Here is an 18,585-nt window from a genome sequence, read left to right as displayed (position 1 = left end):
ACCCTTAGCAGGAGGGTTGCTGATTAATTACCTCTCCTGCTGCTGCTGCTGCTGGCTGTCCAGCAGCAGACTGAAGGTGGCTGCTGCTGTGCGCAGGTATATAAAGGCTCAGAGCCTATTATGACACGCGCAGCCAGCGTTCCATTGCCACATTCCGTCTACTGCAGGCGGGATACCTGGATGGCTGAATGTCACTGAGAAGCTCACAGAGACCGCCATAAGCAACAGTTTAAAAGAATGCCACAGACTAATCAACCAAACTTTTTGGGTTGGTTTCTCTTTTATAGTCTGCAGGCATTAAATGAAAGAAGTCAGTGTTCCAGCAGAGGGAGACAACGTTTCAGAAAAGGCATTGTAGCAAACCAAAAAAGAAATTTTAAGCGCAGCAGAGTAACCAGCTCACATACCTGTTAGCTCAGGTGAGTTTAAAAGGCTGCTGTTGATAACAAGGGCATTTGCTAAATAGATGGTGTGTGTGCAACAATATACTGAAAGGTCAATTATATTGTGCAGCTTATCTCACCACCTGTAGTTATTTAGGTGAAAGCTCCAAAATGCTTGCCTAATATGTCTGTTTATCCAAAAGGAAGTATAGAGGGAGAGCTAGATAGATAGCATTGCATTACATTACATTACATGGCAATGCAATGCACAGTTGCTGAAGTTGAACCAAAATGAGCTTGTCATCTGGCTTCTGCAACTTTTAACATGAAAAATCCAATGAGGAGAAGAAAAGCAAAGCCAAAGAGTCCATCCCAAAATCCGACAAACAAGCAAAATGAACAAAAAGCATTGAATTCAATTCTTTCTGATTTTAGAAACTGCATTAAAGAAGGGGTGCACCGGTCCTGGAGATACTGCAATACCAGGTCAATGCGTGGAGTGGACAGAGCAAGCTCTTTTTCCATCTCCCTGTTCTAAAAATCCATTTAATATATGGTCCCCAGATAGGGGACGTATCAGATATTAAACTGATAAGAACAGATTTTTTTTTTTTATCGAAAGCCCGAATTCGTGTACAAAACCCGAGTGCGCTTAAAAAAGTGACAAGTGCCACAAAAAAAGTGCACTAGGATGCTGGTCTTCTTGAAACCCTCTGCAAAAGGAGAAGGGTCCCCCAAACCATTTCCCGTCCCTCCGAGCCAAAAGGCCACAGCGAGGAACAGGGACAAAAAGCCACCTCCAGTCGAAGCCAGAGGCGACCCAATCTTACCCCCAGCACCTGCCCGAGTTCTCACCCGAGCAAGGCACTGGGAGCCAAAGACTGTGCTCCCCTCCCGGAAGAGGGGAGCCAACAACGCTCTCCTCCCGAAAGAGGAGAGCCAGGGGGGTTCAGGGGGGAGCGGAACCTGATGGCCACACACTCCCCCCCTAGACCTGCCAAGAGAGGAACCCGTAAGGGAACCGCATCCCGACAAAATCCTAGTAGGACGTGACACACGTGAATAAGTGGACACACAGTGACAAAGAAATTAAATAAATAGTGAAGGTTTCACAGTATAATACTGCCCGGACCTTCGACCGGGAATTGAAAAATTCCCCATCCTAAGGCCAGAAGGCCCGGAATAAGGGTGTGTGCGAAGAAAGAAAATTTGAAGTGCTTGTGCAAATGTGCCATAAACTCAAGTGGGGTTCCCAATCCCAGTGAGTTAAGGCACCCCAGGGTCACCACTCCTGGGGCACTTCACACTTCGGGCTTTCGATCTTCCCCGGCCCAATGGCGTCGATCCTGGGGGGCCATGCTTTCCACCAGATGACTATATTAGCCACCTGGCGTACTAACAAGCGCCTAAACCCCAGTGTGCATAATGTATCAATCTACTAGGGCGGCCAACATCCAAAACCGCCTTTTCGAAAGATACTACACTTGATCTTAGCCAAAAGGCCGAGAAGCGATAACCAGAATTGGTTTCCGACTACGGTGCCACCCAAGGATTCTGAAAAGTCCATTTGTGGAGATGGCCACCTGGACTCCCGTTAAGAAGACATGCTGTCAACCTCTAGATCCCTCACATGCCTGCACTTTTCGGCTTGCTGCTGCTGGAATCCACGCGTTTTAGATCTGCATAACTCCACCTCTTTTAGCACAGTACCCTCAACCCCCGGCTGTTCCCACCCACCTCAACACCGTTGGAAGGGAGGAGAACCAATTAAGGCGGGGGGGGGGGTGGAACGAGCAGCTGTCTACCCTTAGCAGGAGGGTTGCTGATTAATTACCTCTCCTGCTGCTGCTGCTGCTGGCTGTCCAGCAGCAGACTGAAGGTGGCTGCTGCTGTGCGCAGGTATATAAAGGCTCAGAGCCTATTATGACACGCGCAGCCAGCGTTCCATTGCCACATTCCGTCTACTGCAGGCGGGATACCTGGATGGCTGAATGTCACTGAGAAGCTCACAGAGACCGCCATAAGCAACAGTTTAAAAGAATGCCACAGACTAATCAACCAAACTTTTTGGGTTGGTTTCTCTTTTATAGTCTGCAGGCATTAAATGAAAGAAGTCAGTGTTCCAGCAGAGGGAGACAACGTTTCAGAAAAGGCATTGTAGCAAACCAAAAAAGAAATTTTAAGCGCAGCAGAGTAACCAGCTCACATACCTGTTAGCTCAGGTGAGTTTAAAAGGCTGCTGTTGATAACAAGGGCATTTGCTAAATAGATGGTGTGTGTGCAACAATATACTGAAAGGTCAATTATATTGTGCAGCTTATCTCACCACCTGTAGTTATTTAGGTGAAAGCTCCAAAATGCTTGCCTAATATGTCTGTTTATCCAAAAGGAAGTATAGAGGGAGAGCTAGATAGATAGCATTGCATTACATTACATTACATGGCAATGCAATGCACAGTTGCTGAAGTTGAACCAAAATGAGCTTGTCATCTGGCTTCTGCAACTTTTAACATGAAAAATCCAATGAGGAGAAGAAAAGCAAAGCCAAAGAGTCCATCCCAAAATCCGACAAACAAGCAAAATGAACAAAAAGCATTGAATTCAATTCTTTCTGATTTTAGAAACTGCATTAAAGAAGGGGTGCACCGGTCCTGGAGATACTGCAATACCAGGTCAATGCGTGGAGTGGACAGAGCAAGCTCTTTTTCCATCTCCCTGTTCTAAAAATCCATTTAATATATGGTCCCCAGATAGGGGACGTATCAGATATTAAACTGATAAGAACAGATACTACACTTGATCTTAGCCAAAAGGCCGAGAAGCGATAACCAGAATTGGTTTCCGACTACGGTGCCACCCAAGGATTCTGAAAAGTCCATTTGTGGAGATGGCCACCTGGACTCCCGTTAAGAAGACATGCTGTCAACCTCTAGATCCCTCACATGCCTGCACTTTTCGGCTTGCTGCTGCTGCAATCCACGCGTTTTAGATCTGCATAACTCCACCTCTTTTAGCACAGTACCCTCAACCCCCGGCTGTTCCCACCCGCCTCAACACCGTTGGAAGGGAGGAGAACCAATTAAGGCGGGGGGGGGGGGTGGAACGAGCAGTTGTCTACCCTTAGCAGGAGGGTTGCTGATTAATTACCTCTCCTGCTGCTGCTGCTGCTGGCTGTCCAGCAGCAGACTGAAGGTGGCTGCTGCTGTGCGCAGGTATATAAAGGCTCAGAGCCTATTATGACACGCGCAGCCAGCGTTCCATTGCCACATTCCGTCTACTGCAGGCGGGATACCTGGATGGCTGAATGTCACTGAGAAGCTCACAGAGACCGCCATAAGCAACAGTTTAAAAGAATGCCACAGACTAATCAACCAAACTTTTTGGGTTGGTTTCTCTTTTATAGTCTGCAGGCATTAAATGAAAGAAGTCAGTGTTCCAGCAGAGGGAGACAACGTTTCAGAAAAGGCATTGTAGCAAACCAAAAAAGAAATTTTAAGCGCAGCAGAGTAACCAGCTCACATACCTGTTAGCTCAGGTGAGTTTAAAAGGCTGCTGTTGATAACAAGGGCATTTGCTAAATAGATGGTGTGTGTGCAACAATATACTGAAAGGTCAATTATATTGTGCAGCTTATCTCACCACCTGTAGTTATTTAGGTGAAAGCTCCAAAATGCTTGCCTAATATGTCTGTTTATCCAAAAGGAAGTATAGAGGGAGAGCTAGATAGATAGCATTGCATTACATTACATTACATGGCAATGCAATGCACAGTTGCTGAAGTTGAACCAAAATGAGCTTGTCATCTGGCTTCTGCAACTTTTAACATGAAAAATCCAATGAGGAGAAGAAAAGCAAAGCCAAAGAGTCCATCCCAAAATCCGACAAACAAGCAAAATGAACAAAAAGCATTGAATTAAATTCTTTCTGATTTTAGAAACTGCGTTAAAGAAGGGGTGCACCGGTCCTGGAGATACTGCAATACCAGGTCAATGCGTGGAGTGGACAGAGCAAGCTCTTTTTCCATCTCCCTGTTCTAAAAATCCATTTAATATATGGTCCCCAGATAGGGGACGTATCAGATATTAAACTGATAAGAACAGATACTACACTTGATCTTAGCCAAAAGGCCGAGAAGCGATAACCAGAATTGGTTTCCGACTACGGTGCCACCCAAGGATTCTGAAAAGTCCATTTGTGGAGATGGCCACCTGGACTCCCGTTAAGAAGACATGCTGTCAACCTCTAGATCCCTCACATGCCTGCACTTTTCGGCTTGCTGCTGCTGCAATCCACGCGTTTTAGATCTGCATAACTCCACCTCTTTTAGCACAGTACCCTCAACCCCCGGCTGTTCCCACCCGCCTCAACACCGTTGGAAGGGAGGAGAACCAATTAAGGCGGGGGGGGGGGGTGGAACGAGCAGCTGTCTACCCTTAGCAGGAGGGTTGCTGATTAATTACCTCTCCTGCTGCTGCTGCTGCTGGCTGTCCAGCAGCAGACTGAAGGTGGCTGCTGCTGTGCGCAGGTATATAAAGGCTCAGAGCCTATTATGACACGCGCAGCCAGCGTTCCATTGCCACAATCCGTCTACTGCAGGCGGGATACCTGGATGGCTGAATGTCACTGAGAAGCTCACAGAGACCGCCATAAGCAACAGTTTAAAAGAATGCCACAGACTAATCAACCAAACTTTTTGGGTTGGTTTCTCTTTTATAGTCTGCAGGCATTAAATGAAAGAAGTCAGTGTTCCAGCAGAGGGAGAAAACGTTTCAGAAAAGGCATTGTAGCAAACCAAAAAAGAAATTTTAAGCGCAGCAGAGTAACCAGCTCACATACCTGTTAGCTCAGGTGAGTTTAAAAGGCTGCTGTTGATAACAAGGGCATTTGCTAAATAGATGGTGTGTGTGCAACAATATACTGAAAGGTCAATTATATTGTGCAGCTTATCTCACCACCTGTAGTTATTTAGGTGAAAGCTCCAAAATGCTTGCCTAATATGTCTGTTTATCCAAAAGGAAGTATAGAGGGAGAGCTAGATAGATAGCATTGCATTACATTACATTACATGGCAATGCAATGCACAGTTGCTGAAGTTGAACCAAAATGAGCTTGTCATCTGGCTTCTGCAACTTTTAACATGAAAAATCCAATGAGGAGAAGAAAAGCAAAGCCAAAGAGTCCATCCCAAAATCCGACAAACAAGCAAAATGAACAAAAAGCATTGAATTCAATTCTTTCTGATTTTAGAAACTGCATTAAAGAAGGGGTGCACCGGTCCTGGAGATACTGCAATACCAGGTCAATGCGTGGAGTGGACAGAGCAAGCTCTTTTTCCATCTCCCTGTTCTAAAAATCCATTTAATATATGGTCCCCAGATAGGGGACGTATCAGATATTAAACTGATAAGAACAGATACTACACTTGATCTTAGCCAAAAGGCCGAGAAGCGATAACCAGAATTGGTTTCCGACTACGGTGCCACCCAAGGATTCTGAAAAGTCCATTTGTGGAGATGGCCACCTGGACTCCCGTTAAGAAGACATGCTGTCAACCTCTAGATCCCTCACATGCCTGCACTTTTCGGCTTGCTGCTGCTGCAATCCACGCGTTTTAGATCTGCATAACTCCACCTCTTTTAGCACAGTACCCTCAACCCCCGGCTGTTCCCACCCGCCTCAACACCGTTGGAAGGGAGGAGAACCAATTAAGGCGGGGGGGGGGGGTGGAACGAGCAGTTGTCTACCCTTAGCAGGAGGGTTGCTGATTAATTACCTCTCCTGCTGCTGCTGCTGCTGGCTGTCCAGCAGCAGACTGAAGGTGGCTGCTGCTGTGCGCAGGTATATAAAGGCTCAGAGCCTATTATGACACGCGCAGCCAGCGTTCCATTGCCACATTCCGTCTACTGCAGGCGGGATACCTGGATGGCTGAATGTCACTGAGAAGCTCACAGAGACCGCCATAAGCAACAGTTTAAAAGAATGCCACAGACTAATCAACCAAACTTTTTGGGTTGGTTTCTCTTTTATAGTCTGCAGGCATTAAATGAAAGAAGTCAGTGTTCCAGCAGAGGGAGACAACGTTTCAGAAAAGGCATTGTAGCAAACCAAAAAAGAAATTTTAAGCGCAGCAGAGTAACCAGCTCACATACCTGTTAGCTCAGGTGAGTTTAAAAGGCTGCTGTTGATAACAAGGGCATTTGCTAAATAGATGGTGTGTGTGCAACAATATACTGAAAGGTCAATTATATTGTGCAGCTTATCTCACCACCTGTAGTTATTTAGGTGAAAGCTCCAAAATGCTTGCCTAATATGTCTGTTTATCCAAAAGGAAGTATAGAGGGAGAGCTAGATAGATAGCATTGCATTACATTACATTACATGGCAATGCAATGCACAGTTGCTGAAGTTGAACCAAAATGAGCTTGTCATCTGGCTTCTGCAACTTTTAACATGAAAAATCCAATGAGGAGAAGAAAAGCAAAGCCAAAGAGTCCATCCCAAAATCCGACAAACAAGCAAAATGAACAAAAAGCATTGAATTAAATTCTTTCTGATTTTAGAAACTGCGTTAAAGAAGGGGTGCACCGGTCCTGGAGATACTGCAATACCAGGTCAATGCGTGGAGTGGACAGAGCAAGCTCTTTTTCCATCTCCCTGTTCTAAAAATCCATTTAATATATGGTCCCCAGATAGGGGACGTATCAGATATTAAACTGATAAGAACAGATACTACACTTGATCTTAGCCAAAAGGCCGAGAAGCGATAACCAGAATTGGTTTCCGACTACGGTGCCACCCAAGGATTCTGAAAAGTCCATTTGTGGAGATGGCCACCTGGACTCCCGTTAAGAAGACATGCTGTCAACCTCTAGATCCCTCACATGCCTGCACTTTTCGGCTTGCTGCTGCTGCAATCCACGCGTTTTAGATCTGCATAACTCCACCTCTTTTAGCACAGTACCCTCAACCCCCGGCTGTTCCCACCCGCCTCAACACCGTTGGAAGGGAGGAGAACCAATTAAGGCGGGGGGGGGGGGTGGAACGAGCAGCTGTCTACCCTTAGCAGGAGGGTTGCTGATTAATTACCTCTCCTGCTGCTGCTGCTGCTGGCTGTCCAGCAGCAGACTGAAGGTGGCTGCTGCTGTGCGCAGGTATATAAAGGCTCAGAGCCTATTATGACACGCGCAGCCAGCGTTCCATTGCCACAATCCGTCTACTGCAGGCGGGATACCTGGATGGCTGAATGTCACTGAGAAGCTCACAGAGACCGCCATAAGCAACAGTTTAAAAGAATGCCACAGACTAATCAACCAAACTTTTTGGGTTGGTTTCTCTTTTATAGTCTGCAGGCATTAAATGAAAGAAGTCAGTGTTCCAGCAGAGGGAGAAAACGTTTCAGAAAAGGCATTGTAGCAAACCAAAAAAGAAATTTTAAGCGCAGCAGAGTAACCAGCTCACATACCTGTTAGCTCAGGTGAGTTTAAAAGGCTGCTGTTGATAACAAGGGCATTTGCTAAATAGATGGTGTGTGTGCAACAATATACTGAAAGGTCAATTATATTGTGCAGCTTATCTCACCACCTGTAGTTATTTAGGTGAAAGCTCCAAAATGCTTGCCTAATATGTCTGTTTATCCAAAAGGAAGTATAGAGGGAGAGCTAGATAGATAGCATTGCATTACATTACATTACATGGCAATGCAATGCACAGTTGCTGAAGTTGAACCAAAATGAGCTTGTCATCTGGCTTCTGCAACTTTTAACATGAAAAATCCAATGAGGAGAAGAAAAGCAAAGCCAAAGAGTCCATCCCAAAATCCGACAAACAAGCAAAATGAACAAAAAGCATTGAATTCAATTCTTTCTGATTTTAGAAACTGCATTAAAGAAGGGGTGCACCGGTCCTGGAGATACTGCAATACCAGGTCAATGCGTGGAGTGGACAGAGCAAGCTCTTTTTCCATCTCCCTGTTCTAAAAATCCATTTAATATATGGTCCCCAGATAGGGGACGTATCAGATATTAAACTGATAAGAACAGATACTACACTTGATCTTAGCCAAAAGGCCGAGAAGCGATAACCAGAATTGGTTTCCGACTACGGTGCCACCCAAGGATTCTGAAAAGTCCATTTGTGGAGATGGCCACCTGGACTCCCGTTAAGAAGACATGCTGTCAACCTCTAGATCCCTCACATGCCTGCACTTTTCGGCTTGCTGCTGCTGCAATCCACGCGTTTTAGATCTGCATAACTCCACCTCTTTTAGCACAGTACCCTCAACCCCCGGCTGTTCCCACCCGCCTCAACACCGTTGGAAGGGAGGAGAACCAATTAAGGCGGGGGGGGGGTGGAACGAGCAGCTGTCTACCCTTAGCAGGAGGGTTGCTGATTAATTACCTCTCCTGCTGCTGCTGCTGCTGGCTGTCCAGCAGCAGACTGAAGGTGGCTGCTGCTGTGCGCAGGTATATAAAGGCTCAGAGCCTATTATGACACGCGCAGCCAGCGTTCCATTGCCACATTCCGTCTACTGCAGGCGGGATACCTGGATGGCTGAATGTCACTGAGAAGCTCACAGAGACCGCCATAAGCAACAGTTTAAAAGAATGCCACAGACTAATCAACCAAACTTTTTGGGTTGGTTTCTCTTTTATAGTTTGCAGGCATTAAATGAAAGAAGTCAGTGTTCCAGCAGAGGGAGACAACGTTTCAGAAAAGGCATTGTAGCAAACCAAAAAAGAAATTTTAAGCGCAGCAGAGTAACCAGCTCACATACCTGTTAGCTCAGGTGAGTTTAAAAGGCTGCTGTTGATAACAAGGGCATTTGCTAAATAGATGGTGTGTGTGCAACAATATACTGAAAGGTCAATTATATTGTGCAGCTTATCTCACCACCTGTAGTTATTTAGGTGAAAGCTCCAAAATGCTTGCCTAATATGTCTGTTTATCCAAAAGGAAGTATAGAGGGAGAGCTAGATAGATAGCATTGCATTACATTACATTACATGGCAATGCAATGCACAGTTGCTGAAGTTGAACCAAAATGAGCTTGTCATCTGGCTTCTGCAACTTTTAACATGAAAAATCCAATGAGGAGAAGAAAAGCAAAGCCAAAGAGTCCATCCCAAAATCCGACAAACAAGCAAAATGAACAAAAAGCATTGAATTCAATTCTTTCTGATTTTAGAAACTGCATTAAAGAAGGGGTGCACCGGTCCTGGAGATACTGCAATACCAGGTCAATGCGTGGAGTGGACAGAGCAAGCTCTTTTTCCATCTCCCTGTTCTAAAAATCCATTTAATATATGGTCCCCAGATAGGGGACGTATCAGATATTAAACTGATAAGAACAGATACTACACTTGATCTTAGCCAAAAGGCCGAGAAGCGATAACCAGAATTGGTTTCCGACTACGGTGCCACCCAAGGATTCTGAAAAGTCCATTTGTGGAGATGGCCACCTGGACTCCCGTTAAGAAGACATGCTGTCAACCTCTAGATCCCTCACATGCCTGCACTTTTCGGCTTGCTGCTGCTGCAATCCACGCGTTTTAGATCTGCATAACTCCACCTCTTTTAGCACAGTACCCTCAACCCCCGGCTGTTCCCACCCGCCTCAACACCGTTGGAAGGGAGGAGAACCAATTAAGGCGGGGGGGGGGGGTGGAACGAGCAGCTGTCTACCCTTAGCAGGAGGGTTGCTGATTAATTACCTCTCCTGCTGCTGCTGCTGCTGGCTGTCCAGCAGCAGACTGAAGGTGGCTGCTGCTGTGCGCAGGTATATAAAGGCTCAGAGCCTATTATGACACGCGCAGCCAGCGTTCCATTGCCACATTCCGTCTACTGCAGGCGGGATACCTGGATGGCTGAATGTCACTGAGAAGCTCACAGAGACCGCCATAAGCAACAGTTTAAAAGAATGCCACAGACTAATCAACCAAACTTTTTGGGTTGGTTTCTCTTTTATAGTCTGCAGGCATTAAATGAAAGAAGTCAGTGTTCCAGCAGAGGGAGACAACGTTTCAGAAAAGGCATTGTAGCAAACCAAAAAAGAAATTTTAAGCGCAGCAGAGTAACCAGCTCACATACCTGTTAGCTCAGGTGAGTTTAAAAGGCTGCTGTTGATAACAAGGGCATTTGCTAAATAGATGGTGTGTGTGCAACAATATACTGAAAGGTCAATTATATTGTGCAGCTTATCTCACCACCTGTAGTTATTTAGGTGAAAGCTCCAAAATGCTTGCCTAATATGTCTGTTTATCCAAAAGGAAGTATAGAGGGAGAGCTAGATAGATAGCATTGCATTACATTACATTACATGGCAATGCAATGCACAGTTGCTGAAGTTGAACCAAAATGAGCTTGTCATCTGGCTTCTGCAACTTTTAACATGAAAAATCCAATGAGGAGAAGAAAAGCAAAGCCAAAGAGTCCATCCCAAAATCCGACAAACAAGCAAAATGAACAAAAAGCATTGAATTCAATTCTTTCTGATTTTAGAAACTGCATTAAAGAAGGGGTGCACCGGTCCTGGAGATACTGCAATACCAGGTCAATGCGTGGAGTGGACAGAGCAAGCTCTTTTTCCATCTCCCTGTTCTAAAAATCCATTTAATATATGGTCCCCAGATAGGGGACGTATCAGATATTAAACTGATAAGAACAGATACTACACTTGATCTTAGCCAAAAGGCCGAGAAGCGATAACCAGAATTGGTTTCCGACTACGGTGCCACCCAAGGATTCTGAAAAGTCCATTTGTGGAGATGGCCACCTGGACTCCCGTTAAGAAGACATGCTGTCAACCTCTAGATCCCTCACATGCCTGCACTTTTCGGCTTGCTGCTGCTGCAATCCACGCGTTTTAGATCTGCATAACTCCACCTCTTTTAGCACAGTACCCTCAACCCCCGGCTGTTCCCACCCGCCTCAACACCGTTGGAAGGGAGGAGAACCAATTAAGGCGGGGGGGGGGGTGGAACGAGCAGCTGTCTACCCTTAGCAGGAGGGTTGCTGATTAATTACCTCTCCTGCTGCTGCTGCTGCTGGCTGTCCAGCAGCAGACTGAAGGTGGCTGCTGCTGTGCGCAGGTATATAAAGGCTCAGAGCCTATTATGACACGCGCAGCCAGCGTTCCATTGCCACATTCCGTCTACTGCAGGCGGGATACCTGGATGGCTGAATGTCACTGAGAAGCTCACAGAGACCGCCATAAGCAACAGTTTAAAAGAATGCCACAGACTAATCAACCAAACTTTTTGGGTTGGTTTCTCTTTTATAGTCTGCAGGCATTAAATGAAAGAAGTCAGTGTTCCAGCAGAGGGAGACAACGTTTCAGAAAAGGCATTGTAGCAAACCAAAAAAGAAATTTTAAGCGCAGCAGAGTAACCAGCTCACATACCTGTTAGCTCAGGTGAGTTTAAAAGGCTGCTGTTGATAACAAGGGCATTTGCTAAATTGATGGTGTGTGTGCAACAATATACTGAAAGGTCAATTATATTGTGCAGCTTATCTCACCACCTGTAGTTATTTAGGTGAAAGCTCCAAAATGCTTGCCTAATATGTCTGTTTATCCAAAAGGAAGTATAGAGGGAGAGCTAGATAGATAGCATTGCATTACATTACATGGCAATGCAATGCACAGTTGCTGAAGTTGAACCAAAATGAGCTTGTCATCTGGCTTCTGCAACTTTTAACATGAAAAATCCAATGAGGAGAAGAAAAGCAAAGCCAAAGAGTCCATCCCAAAATCCGACAAACAAGCAAAATGAACAAAAAGCATTGAATTCAATTCTTTCTGATTTTAGAAACTGCATTAAAGAAGGGGTGCACCGGTCCTGGAGATACTGCAATACCAGGTCAATGCGTGGAGTGGACAGAGCAAGCTCTTTTTCCATCTCCCTGTTCTAAAAATCCATTTAATATATGATCCCCAGATAGGGGACGTATCAGATATTAAACTGATAAGAACAGATTTTTTTTTTTTTTTGAAAGCCCGAATTCGTGTACAAAACCCGAGTGCGCTTAAAAAAGTGACAAGTGCCACAAAAAAAGTGCACTAGGATGCTGGTCTTCTTGAAACCCTCTCCAAAAGGAGAAGGGTCCCCCAAACCATTCCTCGTCCCTCCGAGCCAAAAGGCCACAGCGAGGAACAGGGACAAAAAGCCACCTCCAGCCGAAGCCAGAGGCGACCCAATCATACCCCCAGCACCTGCCCGAGTTCTCACCCGAGCAAGGCACTGGGAGCCAAAGACTGTGCTCCCCTCCCGGAAGAGGGGAGCCAACAACGCTCTCCTCCCGAAAGAGGAGAGCCAGGGGGGTTCAGGGGGGAGCGGAACCTGATGGCCACACACTCCCCCCCTAGACCTGCCAAGAGAGGAACCCGTAAGGGAACCGCATCCCGACAAAATCCTAGTAGGCCGTGACACACGTGAATAAGTGGACACACAGTGACAAAGAAATTAAATAAATAGTGAAGGTTTCACAGTATAATACTGCCCGGACCTTCAACCGGGAATTGAAAAATTCCCCATCCTAAGGCCAGAAGGCCCGGAATAAGGGTGTGTGCGAAGAAAGAAAATTTGAAGTGCTTGTGCAAATGTGCCATAAACTCAAGTGGGGTTCCCAATCCCAGTGAGTTAAGGCACCCCAGGGTCACCACTCCTGGGGCACTTCACACTTCGGGCTTTCGATCTTCCCCGGCCCAATGGCGTCGATCCTGGGGGGCCATGCTTTCCACCAGATGACTATATTAGCCACCTGGCGTACTAACAAGCGCCTAAACCCCAGTGTGCATAATGTATCAATCTACTAGGGCGGCCAACATCCAAAACCGCCTTTTCGAAAGATACTACACTTGATCTTAGCCAAAAGGCCGAGAAGCGATAACCAGAATTGGTTTCCGACTACGGTGCCACCCAAGGATTCTGAAAAGTCCATTTGTGGAGATGGCCACCTGGACTCCCGTTAAGAAGACATGCTGTCAACCTCTAGATCCCTCACATGCCTGCACTTTTCGGCTTGCTGCTGCTGCAATCCACGCGTTTTAGATCTGCATAACTCCACCTCTTTTAGCACAGTACCCTCAACCCCCGGCTGTTCCCACCCGCCTCAACACCGTTGGAAGGGAGGAGAACCAATTAAGGCGGGGGGGGGTGGAACGAGCAGCTGTCTACCCTTAGCAGGAGGGTTGCTGATTAATTGCCTCTCCTGCTGCTGCTGCTGCTGGCTGTCCAGCAGCAGACTGAAGGTGGCTGCTGCTGTGCGCAGGTATATAAAGGCTCAGAGCCTATTATGACACGCGCAGCCAGCGTTCCATTGCCACATTCCGTCTACTGCAGGCGGGATACCTGGATGGCTGAATGTCACTGAGAAGCTCACAGAGACCGCCATAAGCAACAGTTTAAAAGAATGCCACAGACTAATCAACCAAACTTTTTGGGTTGGTTTCTCTTTTATAGTCTGCAGGCATTAAATGAAAGAAGTCAGTGTTCCAGCAGAGGGAGACAACGTTTCAGAAAAGGCATTGTAGCAAACCAAAAAAGAAATTTTAAGCGCAGCAGAGTAACCAGCTCACATACCTGTTAGCTCAGGTGAGTTTAAAAGGCTGCTGTTGATAACAAGGGCATTTGCTAAATAGATGGTGTGTGTGCAACAATATACTGAAAGGTCAATTATATTGTGCAGCTTATCTCACCACCTGTAGTTATTTAGGTGAAAGCTCCAAAATGCTTGCCTAATATGTCTGTTTATCCAAAAGGAAGTATAGATATAGAGCTAGATAGATAGCATTGCATTACATTACATTACATGGCAATGCAATGCACAGTTGCTGAAGTTGAACCAAAATGAGCTTGTCATCTGGCTTCTGCAACTTTTAACATGAAAAATCCAATGAGGAGAAGAAAAGCAAAGCCAAAGAGTCCATCCCAAAATCCGACAAACAAGCAAAATGAACAAAAAGCATTGAATTCAATTCTTTCTGATTTTAGAAACTGCATTAAAGAAGGGGTGCACCGGTCCTGGAGATACTGCAATACCAGGTCAATGCGTGGAGTGGACAGAGCAAGCTCTTTTTCCATCTCCCTGTTCTAAAAATCCATTTAATATATGGTCCCCAGATAGGGGACGTATCAGATATTAAACTGATAAGAACAGATACTACACTTGATCTTAGCCAAAAGGCCGAGAAGCGATAACCAGAATTGGTTTCCGACTACGGTGCCACCCAAGGATTCTGAAAAGTCCATTTGTGGAGATGGCCACCTGGACTCCCGTTAAGAAGACATGCTGTCAACCTCTAGATCCCTCACATGCCTGCACTTTTCGGCTTGCTGCTGCTGCAATCCACGCGTTTTAGATCTGCATAACTCCACCTCTTTTAGCACAGTACCCTCAACCCCCGGCTGTTCCCACCCGCCTCAACACCGTTGGAAGGGAGGAGAACCAATTAAGGCGGGGGGGGGGGTGGAACGAGCAGCTGTCTACCCTTAGCAGGAGGGTTGCTGATTAATTACCTCTCCTGCTGCTGCTGCTGCTGGCTGTCCAGCAGCAGACTGAAGGTGGCTGCTGCTGTGCGCAGGTATATAAAGGCTCAGAGCCTATTATGACACGCGCAGCCAGCGTTCCATTGCCACATTCCGTCTACTGCAGGCGGGATACCTGGATGGCTGAATGTCACTGAGAAGCTCACAGAGACCGCCATAAGCAACAGTTTAAAAGAATGCCACAGACTAATCAACCAAACTTTTTGGGTTGGTTTCTCTTTTATAGTCTGCAGGCATTAAATGAAAGAAGTCAGTGTTCCAGCAGAGGGAGACAACGTTTCAGAAAAGGCATTGTAGCAAACCAAAAAAGAAATTTTAAGCGCAGCAGAGTAACCAGCTCACATACCTGTTAGCTCAGGTGAGTTTAAAAGGCTGCTGTTGATAACAAGGGCATTTGCTAAATAGATGGTGTGTGTGCAACAATATACTGAAAGGTCAATTATATTGTGCAGCTTATCTCACCACCTGTAGTTATTTAGGTGAAAGCTCCAAAATGCTTGCCTAATATGTCTGTTTATCCAAAAGGAAGTATAGAGGGAGAGCTAGATAGATAGCATTGCATTACATTACATTACATGGCAATGCAATGCACAGTTGCTGAAGTTGAACCAAAATGAGCTTGTCATCTGGCTTCTGCAACTTTTAACATGAAAAATCCAATGAGGAGAAGAAAAGCAAAGCCAAAGAGTCCATCCCAAAATCCGACAAACAAGCAAAATGAACAAAAAGCATTGAATTCAATTCTTTCTGATTTTAGAAACTGCATTAAAGAAGGGGTGCACCGGTCCTGGAGATACTGCAATACCAGGTCAATGCGTGGAGTGGACAGAGCAAGCTCTTTTTCCATCTCCCTGTTCTAAAAATCCATTTAATATATGGTCCCCAGATAGGGGACGTATCAGATATTAAACTGATAAGAACAGATACTACACTTGATCTTAGCCAAAAGGCCGAGAAGCGATAACCAGAATTGGTTTCCGACTACGGTGCCACCCAAGGATTCTGAAAAGTCCATTTGTGGAGATGGCCACCTGGACTCCCGTTAAGAAGACATGCTGTCAACCTCTAGATCCCTCACATGCCTGCACTTTTCGGCTTGCTGCTGCTGCAATCCACGCGTTTTAGATCTGCATAACTCCACCTCTTTTAGCACAGTACCCTCAACCCCCGGCTGTTCCCACCCGCCTCAACACCGTTGGAAGGGAGGAGAACCAATTAAGGCGGGGGGGGGTGGAACGAGCAGCTGTCTACCCTTAGCAGGAGGGTTGCTGATTAATTACCTCTCCTGCTGCTGCTGCTGCTGGCTGTCCAGCAGCAGACTGAAGGTGGCTGCTGCTGTGCGCAGGTATATAAAGGCTCAGAGCCTATTATGACACGCGCAGCCAGCGTTCCATTGCCACATTCCGTCTACTGCAGGTGGGATACCTGGATGGCTGAATGTCACTGAGAAGCTCACAGAGACCGCCATAAGCAACAGTTTAAAAGAATGCCACAGACTAATCAACCAAACTTTTTGGGTTGGTTTCTCTTTTATAGTCTGCAGGCATTAAATGAAAGAAGTCAGTGTTCCAGCAGAGGGAGACAACGTTTCAGAAAAGGCATTGTAGCAAACCAAAAAAGAAATTTTAAGCGCAGCAGAGTAACCAGCTCACATACCTGTTAGCTCAGGTGAGTTTAAAAGGCTGCTGTTGATAACAAGGGCATTTGCTAAATAGATGGTGTGTGTGCAACAATATACTGAAAGGTCAATTATATTGTGCAGCTTATCTCACCACCTGTAGTTATTTAGGTGTAAGCTCCAAAATGCTTGCCTAATATGTCTGTTTATCCAAAAGGAAGTATAGAGGGAGAGCTAGATAGATAGCATTGCATTACATTACATTACATGGCAATGCAATGCACAGTTGCTGAAGTTGAACCAAAATGAGCTTGTCATCTGGCTTCTGCAACTTTTAACATGAAAAATCCAATGAGGAGAAGAAAAGCAAAGCCAAAGAGTCCATCCCAAAATCCGACAAACAAGCAAAATGAACAAAAAGCATTGAATTCAATTCTTTCTGATTTTAGAAACTGCATTAAAGAAGGGGTGCACCGGTCCTGGAGATACTGCAATACCAGGTCAATGCGTGGAGTGGACAGAGCAAGCTCTTTTTCCATCTCCCTGTTCTAAAAATCCATTTAATATATGGTCCCCAGATAGGGGACGTATCAGATATTAAACTGATAAGAACAGATACTACACTTGATCTTAGCCAAAAGGCCGAGAAGCGATAACCAGAATTGGTTTCCGACTACGGTGCCACCCAAGGATTCTGAAAAGTCCATTTGTGGAGATGGCCACCTGGACTCCCGTTAAGAAGACATGCTATTAACCTCTAGATCCCTCACATGCCTGCACTTTTCGGCTTGCTGCTGCTGCAATCCACGCGTTTTAGATCTGCATAACTCCACCTCTTTTAGCACAGTACCCTCAACCCCCGGCTGTTCCCACCCGCCTCAACACCGTTGGAAGGGAGGAGAACCAATTAAGGCGGGGGGGGAGGTGGAACGAGCAGCTGTCTACCCTTAGCAGGAGGGTTGCTGATTAATTACCTCTCCTGCTGCTGCTGCTGCTGGCTGTCCAGCAGCAGACTGAAGGTGGCTGCTGCTGTGCGCAGGTATATAAAGGCTCAGAGCCTATTATGACACGCGCAGCCAGCGTTCCATTGCCACATTCCGTCTACTGCAGGCGGGATACCTGGATGGCTGAATGTCACTGAGAAGCTCACAGAGACCACCATAAGCAACAGTTTAAAAGAATGCCACAGACTAATCAACCAAACTTTTTGGGTTGGTTTCTCTTTTATAGTCTGCATGCATTAAATGAAAGAAGTCAGTGTTCCAGCAGAGGGAGACAACGTTTCAGAAAAGGCATTGTAGCAAACCAAAATAGAAATTTTAAGCGCAGCAGAGTAACCAGCTCACATACCTGTTAGCTCAGGTGAGTTTAAAAGGCTGCTGTTGATAACAAGGGCATTTGCTAAATAGATGGTGTGTGTGCAACAATATACTGAAAGGTCAATTATATTGTGCAGCTTATCTCACCACCTGTAGTTATTTAGGTGAAAGCTCCAAAATGCTTGCCTAATATGTCTGTTTATCCAAAAGGAAGTATAGAGGGAGAGCTAGATAGATAGCATTACATTACATTACATTACATGGCAATGCAATGCACAGTTGCTGAAGTTGAACCAAAATGAGCTTGTCATCTGGCTTCTGCAACTTTTAACATGAAAAATCCAATGAGGAGAAGAAAAGCAAAGCCAAAGAGTCCATCCCAAAATCCGACAAACAAGCAAAATGAACAAAAAGCATTGAATTCAATTCTTTCTGATTTTAGAAACTGCATTAAAGAAGGGGTGCACCGGTCCTGGAGATACTGCAATACCAGGTCAATGCGTGGAATGGACAGAGCAAGCTCTTTTTCCATCTCCCTGTTCTAAAAATCCATTTAATATATGGTCCCCAGATAGGGGACGTATCAGATATTAAACTGATAAGAACAGATTTTTTGATTGAATATATCTTTTATTAGCACAAAAAATAAGTTAACAGACAGTGTACAGTGCCGCAGCCCAGTACACACAGAATTCTACATCATATTTACATAGCATGAGGAT

General features: G+C 45.6%; 12 non-coding genes and 3 pseudogenes across 12 annotated transcripts; all 15 read right to left on the bottom strand.

The window, feature by feature from the left end:
• Positions 1-832: 832 nt before the first annotated feature.
• Positions 833-1,016, bottom strand: LOC141216770 (U2 spliceosomal RNA). Its single transcript, XR_012285783.1, has one exon. It is a non-coding gene; the product is annotated as a U2 spliceosomal RNA (small nuclear RNA).
• Positions 1,017-1,805: 789 nt separating this feature from the next.
• Positions 1,806-1,897, bottom strand: LOC141216982 (U2 spliceosomal RNA; annotated as a pseudogene).
• Positions 1,898-3,018: 1,121 nt separating this feature from the next.
• Positions 3,019-3,209, bottom strand: LOC141216170 (U2 spliceosomal RNA). Its single transcript, XR_012285212.1, has one exon. It is a non-coding gene; the product is annotated as a U2 spliceosomal RNA (small nuclear RNA).
• A 1,122-nt stretch (positions 3,210-4,331) lies between these two features.
• Positions 4,332-4,522, bottom strand: LOC141216169 (U2 spliceosomal RNA). Its single transcript, XR_012285211.1, has one exon. It is a non-coding gene; the product is annotated as a U2 spliceosomal RNA (small nuclear RNA).
• Positions 4,523-5,644: 1,122 nt separating this feature from the next.
• Positions 5,645-5,835, bottom strand: LOC141216168 (U2 spliceosomal RNA). Its single transcript, XR_012285210.1, has one exon. It is a non-coding gene; the product is annotated as a U2 spliceosomal RNA (small nuclear RNA).
• Positions 5,836-6,957: 1,122 nt separating this feature from the next.
• Positions 6,958-7,148, bottom strand: LOC141216167 (U2 spliceosomal RNA). Its single transcript, XR_012285209.1, has one exon. It is a non-coding gene; the product is annotated as a U2 spliceosomal RNA (small nuclear RNA).
• A 1,122-nt stretch (positions 7,149-8,270) lies between these two features.
• On the bottom strand, positions 8,271-8,461 carry LOC141216166 (U2 spliceosomal RNA). Its single transcript, XR_012285208.1, has one exon. It is a non-coding gene; the product is annotated as a U2 spliceosomal RNA (small nuclear RNA).
• A 1,120-nt stretch (positions 8,462-9,581) lies between these two features.
• Positions 9,582-9,772, bottom strand: LOC141216165 (U2 spliceosomal RNA). Its single transcript, XR_012285207.1, has one exon. It is a non-coding gene; the product is annotated as a U2 spliceosomal RNA (small nuclear RNA).
• Positions 9,773-10,894: 1,122 nt separating this feature from the next.
• Positions 10,895-11,085, bottom strand: LOC141216164 (U2 spliceosomal RNA). The gene has a single exon (XR_012285206.1). It is a non-coding gene; the product is annotated as a U2 spliceosomal RNA (small nuclear RNA).
• A 1,116-nt stretch (positions 11,086-12,201) lies between these two features.
• LOC141216853 (U2 spliceosomal RNA) lies at positions 12,202-12,380 on the bottom strand (annotated as a pseudogene).
• A 794-nt stretch (positions 12,381-13,174) lies between these two features.
• Positions 13,175-13,266, bottom strand: LOC141216981 (U2 spliceosomal RNA; annotated as a pseudogene).
• A 1,119-nt stretch (positions 13,267-14,385) lies between these two features.
• LOC141216163 (U2 spliceosomal RNA) lies at positions 14,386-14,576 on the bottom strand. The gene has a single exon (XR_012285205.1). It is a non-coding gene; the product is annotated as a U2 spliceosomal RNA (small nuclear RNA).
• Positions 14,577-15,697: 1,121 nt separating this feature from the next.
• LOC141216161 (U2 spliceosomal RNA) lies at positions 15,698-15,888 on the bottom strand. The gene has a single exon (XR_012285203.1). It is a non-coding gene; the product is annotated as a U2 spliceosomal RNA (small nuclear RNA).
• A 1,119-nt stretch (positions 15,889-17,007) lies between these two features.
• LOC141216160 (U2 spliceosomal RNA) lies at positions 17,008-17,198 on the bottom strand. Its single transcript, XR_012285202.1, has one exon. It is a non-coding gene; the product is annotated as a U2 spliceosomal RNA (small nuclear RNA).
• Positions 17,199-18,319: 1,121 nt separating this feature from the next.
• On the bottom strand, positions 18,320-18,512 carry LOC141216750 (U2 spliceosomal RNA). Its single transcript, XR_012285767.1, has one exon. It is a non-coding gene; the product is annotated as a U2 spliceosomal RNA (small nuclear RNA).
• Between the last annotated feature and the right edge of the window lie 73 nt (positions 18,513-18,585).

This window comes from Phyllobates terribilis, unplaced genomic scaffold (genome assembly GCF_046119375.1).
Source record: "Phyllobates terribilis strain yellow unplaced genomic scaffold, ASM4611937v1 Scaffold_236__1_contigs__length_3049075, whole genome shotgun sequence".
Classification (NCBI taxonomy): domain Eukaryota; kingdom Metazoa; phylum Chordata; class Amphibia; order Anura; family Dendrobatidae; genus Phyllobates; species Phyllobates terribilis.
This window is presented reverse-complemented; position numbering and strand designations above follow the sequence as displayed.